The sequence below is a fragment of the Saccopteryx bilineata genome, chromosome 5, assembly GCF_036850765.1.
Source record: "Saccopteryx bilineata isolate mSacBil1 chromosome 5, mSacBil1_pri_phased_curated, whole genome shotgun sequence".
In the NCBI taxonomy this organism is placed as follows: domain Eukaryota; kingdom Metazoa; phylum Chordata; class Mammalia; order Chiroptera; family Emballonuridae; genus Saccopteryx; species Saccopteryx bilineata.
Window position 1 is genome coordinate 104456561 of NC_089494.1, and position 15357 is coordinate 104471917.

A 15357-nucleotide genomic window follows, 5' to 3' on the forward strand; every position below is an offset into this window, starting at 1 on the left:
TACACACCTGGCCGATGCGCTGTTGTTCCTCATAGGAATCAATAATGGTTTAAGCACAATTTGCACCTCAGGACTTTTGCACATCTTTCTAATACTAGACCACATGGGTTGTTCCCTCAAGGATGTTGGCCAAATGTCACCATCACTGAAGCCTTCCCAAATCCTCCTGTCAAACTGGCTTGTTTGCTTGGGTTTTTTTTGCCCTGACCTGTGGTCATTCAGTGCATCAAACATCAACCTGGAATGCTGAGGTCACCAATTCAAAACCCTGGGCTTGCCCAGTCAAGGCATACATGGAAGTTGGTGCTTCCTGCTCCTCCCACCCTTCTCTCTCTCTCTCTCTCTCTATCTCTATCTCTATCTCTCTATCTTCTCTAAAATGAATAAATAAATATAAATAACTTTTTTAAAAGCTGTCTTTTTAACTATAACTCCTTCCTTCCTAAAATATGTTTTATGAGTTAAAAACTAAACCAGTTCATTTTAGAAACTGCAGAAAATTAAAAAGTACAAATAAGAAAATTAACATAATTTATTACCATAAACCCAGAGATAAACAACTAATATTTTGCTATATTTCTTTCTAGTGTTTTCCTTTTGGTCTTATCCTTTCTGTTGGTGTTATACTTTTGCAATGTTAATCATACACTGAGTTTAATAATCAACTAGATCTACAAAGATTATGAGAGTCAATTTCCTTCCCATTTATATTTCCTACCCAAGCCAACCACTTTCAACAACTTTAACTCTTTGCTTGTTTTTGGTTATTGTCCCCAAATTTAATAAATAAATAAATAAATGAGACAAAACCACTTTCAGACATCATCTCTTGATTATGTAAGGTGAGGGTTTTGATTCTCTGCTCTCACCGCACAAGCACGTACTTTCTATCCTTTTGGGGTAGGTCAACATTTAGTGTTACGTAATTATGACTACGCAGACACAGTGAATGATTATCTATATTTTTAGCTTTTCTTTTCAACTATTTCTGTTTTGCTTGGACTTACTAATGTTATAGCATCCTATTTTATTGTTTCCTTAGTTCTGTGTACTGATCAGTAATAAAAACCCAACACCACCAGTTGCCTAAATCTTCTCAACAGATATTCGGACACATTATGTGTGCTATCACTCTAATTTCTTGAAGCACTCTTCTCCCTCTGCCTTTGTACACAGCCCAATCTAACATGTTCCCCTATGTACCAGGGTCATTGCTAACTTTCTGGGATTTCCCTTCACCATCATCCTAGGTATTTTTTGTTTCCCAATCCTGAGATTTGTGTTTTTCTTTGGTTTTACTACAATGTGTTGGCAAGCAGATGCTCCAAAAGCTTTCTTAAAAGCTGCATGGAACACACATGTCTTTTTGAGACTTTGCACATCTGAAAATGCTTTGTTCTACCTTCACAGCTCATTGGTAATTTGGCTGGAAGTAGAATTTCAGGTCTGAAATCAATTTTTCTTTAGAATTTTGAAGACATTGCTCCATCATCTTGCTCCCAAAGTTTCTCAGTAGAAGCCACTCTTAGAAGTATTAATGATCCTTTGTAAGTGACATATTTTGCTGTCTGGAAGGTTTTAAGTTCTTTGTTTAGCTTAGTGTTCTGAAATTCATGATGGTGTGAGTGTGGGACTCTTTTTACCCATTGTGCAATTGTACTGGGCACTTGGTGGACTTTTCCATCTGGAAACTTGTATTTTTCAATTCTGAGAATTTTTCTTGAATTCTTTTTTTGACAATCCCCTCCTCTGTTGTCTCTCTTTCTGAAATCACCATTATTTCTGAGCTACTTCTCTAATATTCTCATCTTTTCTCCCTTGTTTATTCACCGCTTTGTCTTTTTTCATATTTTTGAAAGGTTTCTTCAACTTCACAATTATTCTGTCGAGTTTTTTATTTTGCCATCATATTCTTAATTTCCAACAGCTCCTTTTGGTTCTCTGAATATTACTTTTTTGTATAGTATCCTGTCCTATATCAGTTACAATATAGTTTACCTTCTTGAATATTCAAGAATTTTCTCCCCCTCCTTCTCCTTCTCTCTTAAGTTTTCTTCTCCCTGTTTCCTCCAAGTTGCTTTGTTCTGTGCATTTGGTTTTTGTTTGGTCTATTTTATTAGAACCTTTACTCAGATGTCTAGTAGTCCTTGGCCACCTGCTCCTCTGAAAAACAAGGAACTAGCATGTTGATTGGCAACTCTGAATGCATAGGTGAAGCTTGCTGACTGGAGAGGTTCACTATATGGTGTGATCAGGTTGCACTGTTTGATTGGAAACCCCAATATCAGATTGTCAGGCCTTTCTCTTGAGATGATCAGACTCCTCAGAGAACACTTCAAACTCCTGCTGGAGGGTACAGACCTAACCATCATTGTTCTCAGGGAGAGAGAACTTCAGCATCTAGTACACATACTCTCCCTTAACCCCCCTATCTGTGTCCAGTCTGCCACCTCACCTAGGCGGGAAGTCTTATCCAAAGAATGAAGCCCCAGGCTTCTAGAGGAGGCTGGCTCCTCTCTGCAGAGAAGAGAAGCAGGTCTGGAGAGCTGTCTGAGCTGGTCCTTTCTCTTCTAACTTCTCTTACACACACACACACACACACACCATTCCAGATTCACCTGATGCCACCAATCCCTGCACTTTGGGAAGTGATGAGTGTAAACCAGGCTGGTTCTCAGTTTTCCCTCTGCCCACTGAGGATGCCATTTTCTCGAGTTTGCCTTCTAGCTCCCACCCTTGGTTCCAATGCCTCCACTCCCCTTTTCCTTACCCGTGACTATTTATGTCTTTAAAAATGCCTTTGTTTTATCTCGTGGGGTCTTAGGAGAGAGTAAAGCAGTGCATGGCCTCTACTTATTTGCTGATTGCCAATCTCTCCTCACTAGAACATGAGTTCCTTGGTAACAAGAACAGGCATGTTTTGGCCACCTTTATGTTCTGCTTCTAGGTGAGTGTCTGGTACATACTAGTGGCCAATAACTATTGGATGAATAAATGTATATATTTAAAAAAAGAAGAAAGATTCCTGCAGCTCTCTTTCTATGACATAAGTTCTTTAATCTTTATTTCCAAAGTTTATATTATGAACTTTGTTCTTTTCACCTAAAAGACCTTCGTTCATGTCAGAAAGAGAAATTAAGGAAGCAATCCCCTTCACCATTGCAACAAAAAAAATAAAGTAACTAGGAATAAATTTAACCAGGGAGTTTAAAGACTTGTACTCAGAAAATTATAAAACATTGATAAAAGAAATCAGGGAAGATACAAACAAGTGGAAGCATATACTGTGCTCCTGGTTAGGAAGAATAAACATCATTAAAATGTCTATATTACCCAAAGCAATTTATAAATTCAATGCAATACCGATTAAAATACCAATGATTTACTTCAAAGATATAGAACACATATTCCAAAAATTTATGTGAAACCAAAAAAGAACATGAATAGCCTCAGCAATCTTAAAAAAGAAGAATAAAGGAGGTATCACACTTCCGGATATCAAGTTATACTACAAGGCCATTGTACACAAAACAGCCTGGTACTGGCATAAGAACAGGCATATAGATCAATGGAACAGAACAGAGAACCCAGAAATAAACCCATACCTTTATGGACAACTGATATTTGACAGAGGAGGTAAGAGCATACAATGGAGTAAAGACAGCCTCTTCAACAAATGGTGTTGGGAAAATTAGACAGCTACCTGCAAAAAAATGAAACTAGACCACCAACTTACACTATTCAAAAAAATAAACTCAAAATGATAAAAGACTTAAATGTAAGCTGTAAAACCATAAGCATCTTAGAAGAAAACATAGGCAGTAAGCTCTCTGACATCTCTTGCAGCAATTTATTTGCCGATTTATCTCCACAGGCAAGTGAAATAAAAGACAGGATAAACAATTGAGACTATATCAAACTGAAAAGCTTTTGCTCAGCTAAAGACAATAAGAACAGAATAAAAAGACAAACTACACAATGGGAGAACATATTTGACAATACATCTGATAAGGGGTTAATAACCAAAATTTATAAAGAGCTTATAAAACTCAATACCAGGAAGACAAACAATACAATTAAAAAATGGGCAAAAGAAGGATTACAAACTAATTTTAAGAACTATCATCTGGACAAACCAACTTTGGACTAAACTAAGAGGACTCTGCAACCAAGGAATACTGAAGAAGCCACACCGAGACTGGTAGGAAAAGCAGAAATGCGGAGAGGGCTGCCCAGCTCCCCGGAGAAACTCATGTGGTGGGAAGTGAGTTTAGCAGAGAGGGGAGGGTCCTGAGCCCCAGGAAAAAAGCCCCAGCCTGCAGCTCCAGAGCCCAGAAGAGGCGTAAGGACAGTACTTAGCTGGAAACAAGTCAGGATACTGTTTTTGAGAAAAAGTCTGATATCTCAGACCAAGGATTTTTCTTAAAGGGACTGCGCAGAACATCTCTCTCACAACCACTCACCCGGGGGTCTGGGGGACGGAGAGAGAGGAGAGGACCAAAGTGGCAGGAAGAGAGTGTAATATAGGAGGCACAGGGAGAAACATTTTGAGAGATAGCCACCCTAACCCCTGGGATGAGTCACTTTCCAAATCTGAAGTGAATATTTCCCCCAGAAACAGCAATACCAGCAAAGGAAAGCAGGACACCAGCCAAACAAGCTCCCCCGCGGCAATCAGAGCAGAGTTGCTTAGAAGGAGGGAGCTTTCGGGACCACAGCAGTGAGTCTTAGGGTCTGAGCTGCAACGCCCGCACCCACATGGCTGAGGACTTGCCCAGAGGGCAGGCGGCAGTGGGAAGCAGAGGCATGGTTCTGTCAGCAGGGGCGGAAGCCTGCTGGCCACCACTGGGGTCACGTGTGAGCTCAGTCTTCCCTGGCTGGGGAGGAGGGGTGTGCAAAAGAGGTCAAGCCCAGCTGTGGGCAACTCGTAATCCAGCCTGTGGGAGAAGGGCAGGAACCCCAGAAGGGGTGGAGACCAGCCCCTGAGCAAGGGTGCAGGAGCACAGCTTTGCCCTGCCCGTGAAACCGAGGCTTGTGGCCTGACTTGGGAGCCAGCTCCTCCCATGGGGGTGGAGTCAAAAGCCCAGAATAGGCAGAGTCCCGCTACTGAGCGTGGGCACGCAATCCCACCCATCTGGCCTGTGGAGCCAAGGCTTGCAGCCATCCCACGAGCGGGCTCCTCCTGAAAGGGCGGGGCGAGAGCCCGGAAACAGGCAGAGACCCACAGCTGAGCAAAGGTGCTCACCACTGCCCTCAGGGCCGAGTATAACACCACCCACGAGGGCAGGGCAAAGGCCAAGGCCACCAAGGCTTGTGCACCTGAACACGTGATCACAGCCACTCCTATGAAGGAGAGGTGGAAACCACAGCAACAGTCCCAGTGGGCAGGCACCGGCAACACCCAAACCCAAAAGCCCTAGGCAGCAACAGAAGAGGGGGTGGCGGGTCTGAACCAGACCATACCTAGAGAACAGAGGCCATACCCAGTGGACTCCAGCAGCCAAAACCTTCCTTTACACAGAGAAAATGCGGAGGCAGAGAAATGCAATACAAATGAACAAAGAGAAATCCCCAGGAAAGGACCTAAATGAATCAGATATAACCAAATTACCAGATGCAGAGTTTAAAATAACAATTGCTAGGATGTTCAAAGATATTAGAACAACAATAGATGGTCATTACGAACACCTAAATAGATAGCAAATATAAAAGAGGACATTGAAATAATAAAAAAGAATCAGTCAGAAATGACAAGTACAATATCTGAAATAAAGAACACAATGGAAGGAATTAAAAGCAGGATGGATGAAGCGGAGAATCGAATCAGTGAGTTAGACGACACGATAAATGAAGGCACGGAAGCAGAGCAGAAAAAAGAAAAGAGACTCAAAAAGTCTGAGGAAACTCTAAGAGCTCTGTGACAACATGAAGAGAAATAACATCTGCATCATAGGGGTTCCTGAAGAAGAGAAAGAACAAGGGATAGAGACTTTGTTCAAGCATATCATAGCTGAAAACTTCCCTCAATTAAGGCAGGAAAACATCTCACATATTCAGGAAGCACAGAGAACTCCATTAAGGAGAAACTCAAAGAAATCAACACCAAGACACGTCATAATTAAAATACCAAACCTAAGTGATAAAGAGAAAATATTAAAAGCTGCTAGAGAAAAAAAGACTATCACCTACAAAGGAGCCCCCATAAGGATGACTTCTGACTTCTCAACAGAAACACTTGAGGCCAGAAGGAAATGGCAAGAAATATTCAAAGTAATGCAGAACAAGAGCCTACAACCAAGACTACTTTATCCAGCAAGGCTATCATTTAAAATTGAAGGAGAAATAAAAAGCTTTACAGACAAAAAAAAACCTCAAGGAATTCACTACAACCAAACCAAGGCTGCAAGAAATGCTAAGGGTCCTGTTGTAAACAGATCAAAGGAGAAAAAGAATATAGCAAAAGAGGAATAGAGTTTTAAAGAATAAAATGGCAATAAACAATTACATATCAATAATAACCTTAAATGTAAATGGATTAAATGATCCAATCAAAAGACATAGGGTAGCTGCGTGGATAAGAAAACAGGATCCACACATATGCTGTCTACAAGAGACACACCTTAAATCAAAAGATGCACATAGCCTGACCTGGTGGCACAGTGGATAAAGCGTCAACCTGGAAATGCTGAGGTCACCAGTTTGAAACCCTAGGCTTGCCTGGTCAAGGCACATATGGGAGTTGATGCTTCCAGCTCCTCCCCCTTCTCTCTCTCTCTCTGTCTCTCCTCTCTCTCTCTCTCTCTGTCTCTCCCTCTCCTATCTAAAATGAATAAACAAAAATTTTAAAAAAATTTTTAATTAAAAAAAAGATGCATATAGACTGAAGATAAAAGAATGGAAAAAATATTTCACGCAAATGGAAATGAAAAAAAAGCTGGGGTAGCAATACTTATATCAGACAAAATGGACTTAAAAACAAAGACTATAGTTAGAGATAAAGAAGGTCACCACATAATGATAAAGGGAGCAATCCAAAAGGAAGATATAACTGTTATAAATATCTATGCACCTAATATAGGAGCACCTAAATATATAAAGCAGACTTTGATGGATTTAAAGGGTGAGATCAACAGCAATACTATAATAGTAGGAGATTTCAATATCCCATTAACATCATTAGATAGATCTTCAAGAAAGAAAATTAACAAAGAAACAGCAGACTTAAAGGACATATTAGATCAACTCGATTTAATAGATATCTTCAGAACTTTTCACCCTAAAACAGCAGAATATACACTCTTTTCAAGCGCTCATAGTACATTCTCTAGAATAGACCACATGTTAGGGCACAAAAGCAGTCTCAACAAATTTAAGAAGATTGAAATCATATCGAGCACTTTCTCTGATCACAATGGCATGAAACTAGAAATTAACCACAACAGAAAAACAGAAAAATACTCAAACACTTGGAAACTAAATAGCATGTTATTAAATAACGAATGGGTAAACAATGAGATCAAAGACGAAATTAAAAAATTCCTGGAAACAAACAAAAATATTCATCTGTGCAACAGTGAACATCTAAGCACCCATAGTAATGTTCATTCCATCCATAGGTGAAAAAAATTGCAAGTGAGGATGCCAATCAAGAAACAATATGGAAATATCTTAAATAATAGTTTTATTGTTTTGGTCAGGTATTATTTAATATTTTTATTAGTAATTTAAAACTCATAATCTAGTTTTGTGTACCTCTTTTATTCTTATTTAAGTATTAAGTGCATGAAATAATAAGCAACCTTTCAGTATATCATTTTTTTATACTTAAAACGGTCATTAGGGCAGAGAACCGGTGGTTACCTTGTTTCACTGTCTTCATAATACTTCATTATCATTATCATTTATGTATATTTGTACATTTGTTTGTTACATGCCTTCCTAACTAAAATATAAGTTCACCTAGTACAGGCACCTCATCTCTTCACTCTGTATTTCCAGTACCTAGAACTTGCAGGGCATATACTACATGCTTAGTAAATATTTTCTGAACAGGTGAATTAATAAAGCTTTTACTTATACACCCATCCATTTACCTATTTATCCATTATGTACCTATGCTTCTATCATATGAGAAATCCATGTGTACTAGTGAGTTAGCTGTATTACCTACTTGAAATATTAAATACAATATATAATATATATAGTACAATATATAAATTAAATATAATACATGCACACACATAGAGATATTTATATTATATTATAAGGTCAGGTGAAAGTCCATAGATCCAACAGACCAATGACTACAGGAGTCATCTTCCAACTTGATTTGCCCAGTTCTTCCAGTTGGCAATGACAGGAGGACAGCCAACAGAAGAAAAAGGACCTGGAGTGGGCACTGCCAAGATCTTGTTTCATCGGTCTATTATGCTTTGTACTGACTTTATATTTTAATAACCTTCTCCCAAATACCTGCTAACCCAGACTAAATCACCCCTTTGTACAATACAGTACAGTACATACCTGATGCCTGATAATAACTTCTTTGTTCCACCCTCTCCCCGCCTAGTATAATTCCATTTATTATCTAACCTTACTTAGGCATTTTCAGCAATCTTTTTATGTTGCTCCATACATATTTTCTAAAAAGCCAGCTGTGCAATTTAGACCATCCCTGGAGATTACTGCCCAGGGTGGGTTTGCATTTATGAGCACATAACTGAAGCTGACACGGCCTCTACCAGAATTAATAGCTCTTGGAGCAATTTGCCTTCACAGCGTTTTACAATCAGCTTCATAATACATCTGAGGGCAAGGCAGGTTTTAATTAGTGTCACTAATAGCTAAGTATTCAGAAGTAAAATAATTAAGTGGCTGAAGCAATAGGGGCAAGGGGGTGAAAGGTGAACTTAGAGTCTGTGCAGGTTCAAGGTGGTAGAAGTTTCCACCTGACACTGGGGCAATGGAAGGGAACTATTCTCGCAGCTGAACTGAGTATTCCATCGGCACTGACCAGGAATTACCGCTGGCAAACTCCGCTTGTCTACATGCACTGTCATTTTGAAACACTTGGTGCTTCCTTCCTCCTGCCTTCTCTCTTTAGTTTTTCCCGTTATTTAATTTTGGTTACTGTATTTCATAGGCAAAGCAGCTGCCTCTGCGGAGAAGAGGTGCACCATTCGGATCCCTGGTTTACACTTTACTAAATGTAAGCCTGCCTAATCCTTTCATATCTCTGGATTACTCTCGCCAAGCAAACTTTCCCAGCTTTCATCATGAGGATGGGCTCCCTGCCAAGAAACCACTCATCCCTGCTCAGGTCCACCTGGCCTTTCCCGATTGTCAACTCCTCCATCTTCAGACATTAAAAGGGCTTTCAGACTGAATATTTGCACAACCATTTCTGAAAGACAAACACAAAATCTTTGTTCCCATAGAGTCAATAATCCCCATGCAGGGTTCTGATCTGAAATATTATGGGGGTGACGGGAGAGAAGGGAAAACAGGGGAGCCTTTAATCATTGACTCAGTGTTCTCTTAATACTGTATCATCTAATTAGATAAAATTATGTTTAAATAATTATTAAACACAAAACTGAGTTTCAATAACAACCAAAGTGAGACTGGAGGATTTTGAGGAGACTGCACACCTATTAGTGTTAATACTGCTCGGCAGGTGGCTGTATTTGGAAGGTAGGTAAGAAAGCCATTCTGAAATTTCAAAATGTTTCATAAGCTTTGCATCAATTAAAGTTTTAATGGATTTTTGAAAAAATATTCATGGTTATTTGCTGCCTAATTCCCTCCACAGTTCCAGAAGAAAAGGACCTTCTTGGATTTCAAAGGGAAAGAGTTCTTTGTGACTGTGTCACAGAACAAGGGGTTTCATTCACACACACTCTTCTGTCAGTCACGTCTGAAATTCTGAGCATGTGTAAATTGTCACGGAGCCAGACAATAGCACCTTGCCATTTGATCACTGATTTTGATCCATCCTCTGCTAAAGTTTAACACTTGTCTGCAAGCGACTGAGGGGAGGGATATTGATAGAGCCCTTTCCAACTCAGGCACCCTGACTCGTGGGATTTTAGGGCCTAAGGGCCTCGGATTCATTGCACAGGCAAACACCGAGACATGACCTTGAACACTAATTCTGTTTAAACAATTATGAAAACGAAATGTTCCTGTACATATTCTGCTTTTTACACAGAGCATTCAAAAGTCTAAGCAAATGAAGCATTTGAGAAGTTGAATGTACACTCAAGAGCAATATGCTGGTGGGCTTCCATTATGCTGTTTTATTGATTTACTTGAGCCCAAAAAGTCAAAAGCAGTAAGACAGTGGTCCAGGGCCTCCCTTCTACATGGTGACAACGTTGGGCAGAATACCCGCCTTTCTGCCTTTCCCTACTCCCCTTTGTCCAATCTTACAGAAGACAGGACAGGAAGGCCTTGCTACCCACTTTCCAAAGATAAGTTGCAAGACCTACCTCTGGTTTAAATAAGGTAATCCATATAAGCATGGAACCTTGAGGAGAAGAACTAGAAAATGCCTTGCTATATCCCACTGACAATAAATCTTATTTTAAATGTAAGATCCTTATTGACAGGGAACCATATATTTTTGTGAAGAATAGAGTGATATCTAATAAATGGTATATGCTGATGATAAAAAAAAATTCATCTGGAACTCAGCTCCCATTCATAGAAATCTGTTTGGCTTAATGTGCATACAGTCCCGTTTCACTTTGCATTTCTAGGTTCATCAAACCCTCGGGTTCAATGTTGAAAGTCAAAGTGAAACCCCCCACGAAGAAAACCACACTGATTTTTACCTGCTTTAATGTCAACGTTTTGAGACACGAACAATAAATCAGTCCAGTTCACTCCACACTCACCCTTTGGGGTATATAAAATACCTGCAGGGAAATCTCAGCAAATTTGACTTGCCTCAAAAATGTTCACCAGTGAGAGAGTTTTAAATTAAACTCAAAGCCTTCACAATGATTTTGTTAATGTTTTCAAAAACTACAGCATAAACATCTCAATTCAAATATTTAATGACAGAAGAAAAACAAGGCACTTCTAAATTTCAACTTATTGTAGGTGCCTTGTGAAAACCTGAATCCCTCAAGACAAATGCCAGAGTGGCTATGTAAAATTCTCTGTTAATATGCATATAATAACACTGCCAAACCAAAGAGAGAAGAAGAAACAGCTCAAAAAGTAAGGGCAGATGGGGAGAAAAGAGGTGGTGGGAAACTTGGAGGCAAGAAAAGGTCCAAAGATAGGTTTCTTTTTCGCCTATATCTGGAAGAGGTGGAATTTTCACCTGCTACTAGGATAGGTCTACTATGAAATATTCAAATCAGACCAAGGGCCTAAATGGTTTGTCCAGTTTACCTGGGGCTGAATTTAGTTAGTCCAACTACCTGGGGCCATCTTCATCATACTGGAACAGCACTCCTGGGTGCTTTTCTGTCTTCAACCGGGTTAGGACCGGGCCAACCCAGTTTGTGTGAAGTCTCAGGGGAGCTGAGAGTCTAACTGAAGAATCAGGAAGGAAGCCAGATCTCCAACCTGGGAATGTACAAGCACAGAGCAGGAGTGGCCTGCTCTGAATAGAAAATAACCCTGGCTTTGGTTTGCTGTCTTCACTAATAGAATTCAAAGGGCCCACGTAGAAATTCCTAGGAAGCAAGAATGAGAAGACACAGGGCTCCCACACCTCACTGTTCTGTGCTGCCCAGTTAGTCATCTGCCACCCCAGCTGGTGGTGATCTCCTCCATCTCCCTGTCCTTGGGGCCTAGACAAGTGCTAGATAGTCAGTAAAAGTGCTCAATTCAATGACTAAGTAGACAGATGTCTGTGGATAGACACCACTCGACACTCTCACTCTGGAGTGGTAAGGATGTTTTTGAGGCATGTATCTCCAGGGGCAATTGAATATTGTCAATCTCTAGGAAGCCCCAAGGGTACTACACTCCTGCTCAGTTTGCCTTCCCTGGAATAAAAGCTCTATTTCTTTTCTAGAAGTATACAAGGAAATGTCTTATAGGCAGCCCATCTTCCCGCCTTTTGCCTGTGTAACAGTTTCTTTTTGCCTCAAAAATATATAGTAGTGTGTGTGTTTTCAAACTGCAAAGAGACCGTTGAAAATTAAACCACAAAACAGCATTTAATGAGAACATGATTACCTAACACCCCACTATGGTTTCAGATGGCATTCTGCCAACCTTCCAAAATGCTATCAGAAGCTCAGAGTTAACAGAGAGAGCGAGTAACAAAGAGGGAGAGAGAGGGGGAGAAAGAGAGAGAAAGAGAGAGAGAGAGAGAGAGAAGTGATTAGCATCCCCTTAGTGAAGGTAGCTTTGTTTCTTGGATGCCTTCCAAAAAGATCTCTATAGAAGGACATAAGTTATTGGTATCTGCAGTGAAACAAAACTTTCTTCCTGTTTTGAAAAGTTTGAGAGAGAAAAAGGGGGGGCCACCCTTGAGTTAGTACACGATGTCCTGAACTCGAGTGTTTTTAGCACCAAAGAAAGCTCCGCTGTGTCTGTACCCAGCACCGTCTACCCCGTCATCTTGCCTTCTGCACACCCACTTGCTATATCTGTAGCCTAGGTTACAAGACCGCAGGTGTTGATGCTGCAGAGTGAAAGCTACACACCCCGCAGAACAGAGTCCAAGCGTGCATTATTCCTCCCTGGGTGGCGGCCCGCGCAGGCACTGGACACAGAGAAGGGGGTGGAGGACCTGGAGCTTGGTTGGGGTCATTTCTGAGGGACAGCCTTTTCTTGGTCTCCAACTGACCTAGCACTTAAGCATTTGGGGTTGCGGTTTCATTTCCACATTGGGTTTCCTGATTTAACCCCTGAAACACCTTCTGCAGTTATCTTCCCACCAGTTCAATGATAACCAGATGTTCCTGAGAGGCCACAGGAAAGAGAGGATTACAGAGCTACAAGACACTGTAGTGGAATCCCTTCACTCTATAGGTGAAGAAATCAAGGCCAGAGGAAGCTTAGAGATTTACCCAAAGCACACAACTACTCAGCAGCCAATAGACCACCACTTGCATGCAAATGATAGGCACACAAGCAGGCTTAGTATATGTTACTCTTCTTCCTCGCAGAGTATTCAGCTTTGTGTTAAGCCCTAAGGATAAGTGGAAAAGTGCTATAGACTCTTGCCCTCAAGAAATTACAATATCTTGCAGTTAACAATGTATACACATTAGGCATAGAGACAATACAAGCTAATGGAAAGCAGGGTACAAGAAGATGCATATAGTGTAAGTGCAATATAACGGAAGACACTCTCTCTCTTTACTCCCTTCATCTGTTTAACTTACTCATTTTGTCTTAGTTTTTGTTGTTGTTGTTTTTTGTTTTTTTGTTTTTTTATTTTGTCTTAGTTTTAAGGTTGCCTGTTTCAGGAAGCCCTCCTGGGTTTGGTTCAGGTTGGACTGTAAGTGCCTGTGCACTTCCCTTGTTTCCTGGTTGGCCTTATGCACTACTACATTCCCATGTCTGGTGCCTGGAATGCAGTCCATACTCAGTAAACAGTTGGGGAAGGAAGGAGCTGAATGGCCATGAGGAACCCTTTAGCCAGCAAGTTGGATTAGAGATGAGCTCAAAGATGGGAAGGATTTGTATAGGTACAGAAGGTGGTCCAGAATGGAGGATAACACCACGGAAACATAACCACAAGCTGTGCTGGGAGAGGTCACTGAGGAGACCCCCATGGGCGGATGGTCGCTGTGATGAAGAGGATTAGATGGTGCTGATGCAGGTGGTGCTGGGTAGGTCGGATAAAAGCTAGACTATGGGAGGTCAGGGATACTAAGAAAATTATGGCAACAAAAAGGAAGATGTGATGCCCTTTAAAAAAGAGAAAATCCAAGCCATGAGAGAAAGCTGCATACAATAGACCCCTCGGCGCGGTTTTGAGGAGCGTTTTCGTTTTCCCACCTTGGGAAGAAAGCTTCCCGGCCTCCCTTGGGGAGCTGCGTTCTTCCCTCTCCGCTTTGAGGTGTTGACTCTTCCTCGAACCCTGAAAAGACAGACAGAGTTTCACCTTGGGAAGAATGAATCTCCATCTCGATCACAGATTTCTTTGAAACACTGAGCTACAGGGACTTCCAAACGCACCACTGACTCATTTCAGCCAGTGAGCCAGGGTGAACACTTACTGTGGTGACTCAGTGACTGAAGAAACCTCTTCTCTTTGGGGAGCTGTTGGTTCTGACTGTTCTTACCTGCATGCTTTTACATAACAAGCGAGTATCATCTTGCACTTGGGGGCACCTGGCAGGCATTTACAAAAAGAAAGGAGTTCCGAGAAAAAGAACTATAATTATCAGCAACAGAGAGGACTCGGTTTCTGTTATCTTATGGTTCGTTCACAGCATTATCAAAATCAAGGAGCAAAATTATTTTTCTGGGTAAGGGGTATGAAGTAGGAACAAAGAGTAACAAAGAACAATGAGAGTTGGGGTATAAAATATGCCTCTCCCTCATGGCCAAGGCAGAAGGCACTACCTGTAGGCAGCTCTATACCCCATGAAACACAGCAGACTTTTCATGCCAACTCACCATTTTGAACCATGTCAACTTAAAGGAAATGCCAGGAACACAGGAGGCTGCAAGAGAGGAGGCATATGTTGCTGGTAGCATTCTACTACAACCAAGAGCAGATAGAATAGAAAAGTATATATAACTCATCTCTCAAATAAGAGCCCTGCACAGGCCCATGAGCGTTCTGTTATTCCCCGGGGGAAGGTCATCTGGAGGTTACAGGTTTAGAGCCCAAAGCCCCCCAGTTAGTGAACCCAGGCCTCTTAACTCCAGAGCTCAAGCTCTTACACTGATTCTACTCCTTTGCCAAAGGCAGACTGGGTGGATGGAGGGACTGACTGGGTGTGTCAGAAGGTTCTCGAAGAGCACTTCCCTTCCCCTGATTTCAGCAGCATCAGTCTCCTACCATTGGGCTAGCGCCAATATTATGTTTGCCATTCTCAGTTGTGGGCTTAAGATCATAACTGTTTGTCCCTCCTCAAGAGCTCGTCACACCCAGTGTTCCCTGGTTTCATTTGTACATTGGGGTTCAACCGTCACTCCTCAGCCCGCACATTGGTTTCACTTCCTTGGGCGCTAATTCATTTGCTTTTTAAAATAGGGATCTATCTACCAGGGTGGGTATGAGAAATAAGAAAAGGGGCCCAGTAATAAGCCTGCAAGAGTTTCCCCATGACACTGTTCATGCATTAGTGAGCACTTCACAAACAAAAAGCATTGCAACGAGTATTTTTGTCCCTTCTGGCTGATATCAGAGTCACCTAGAGCATTTTTAAA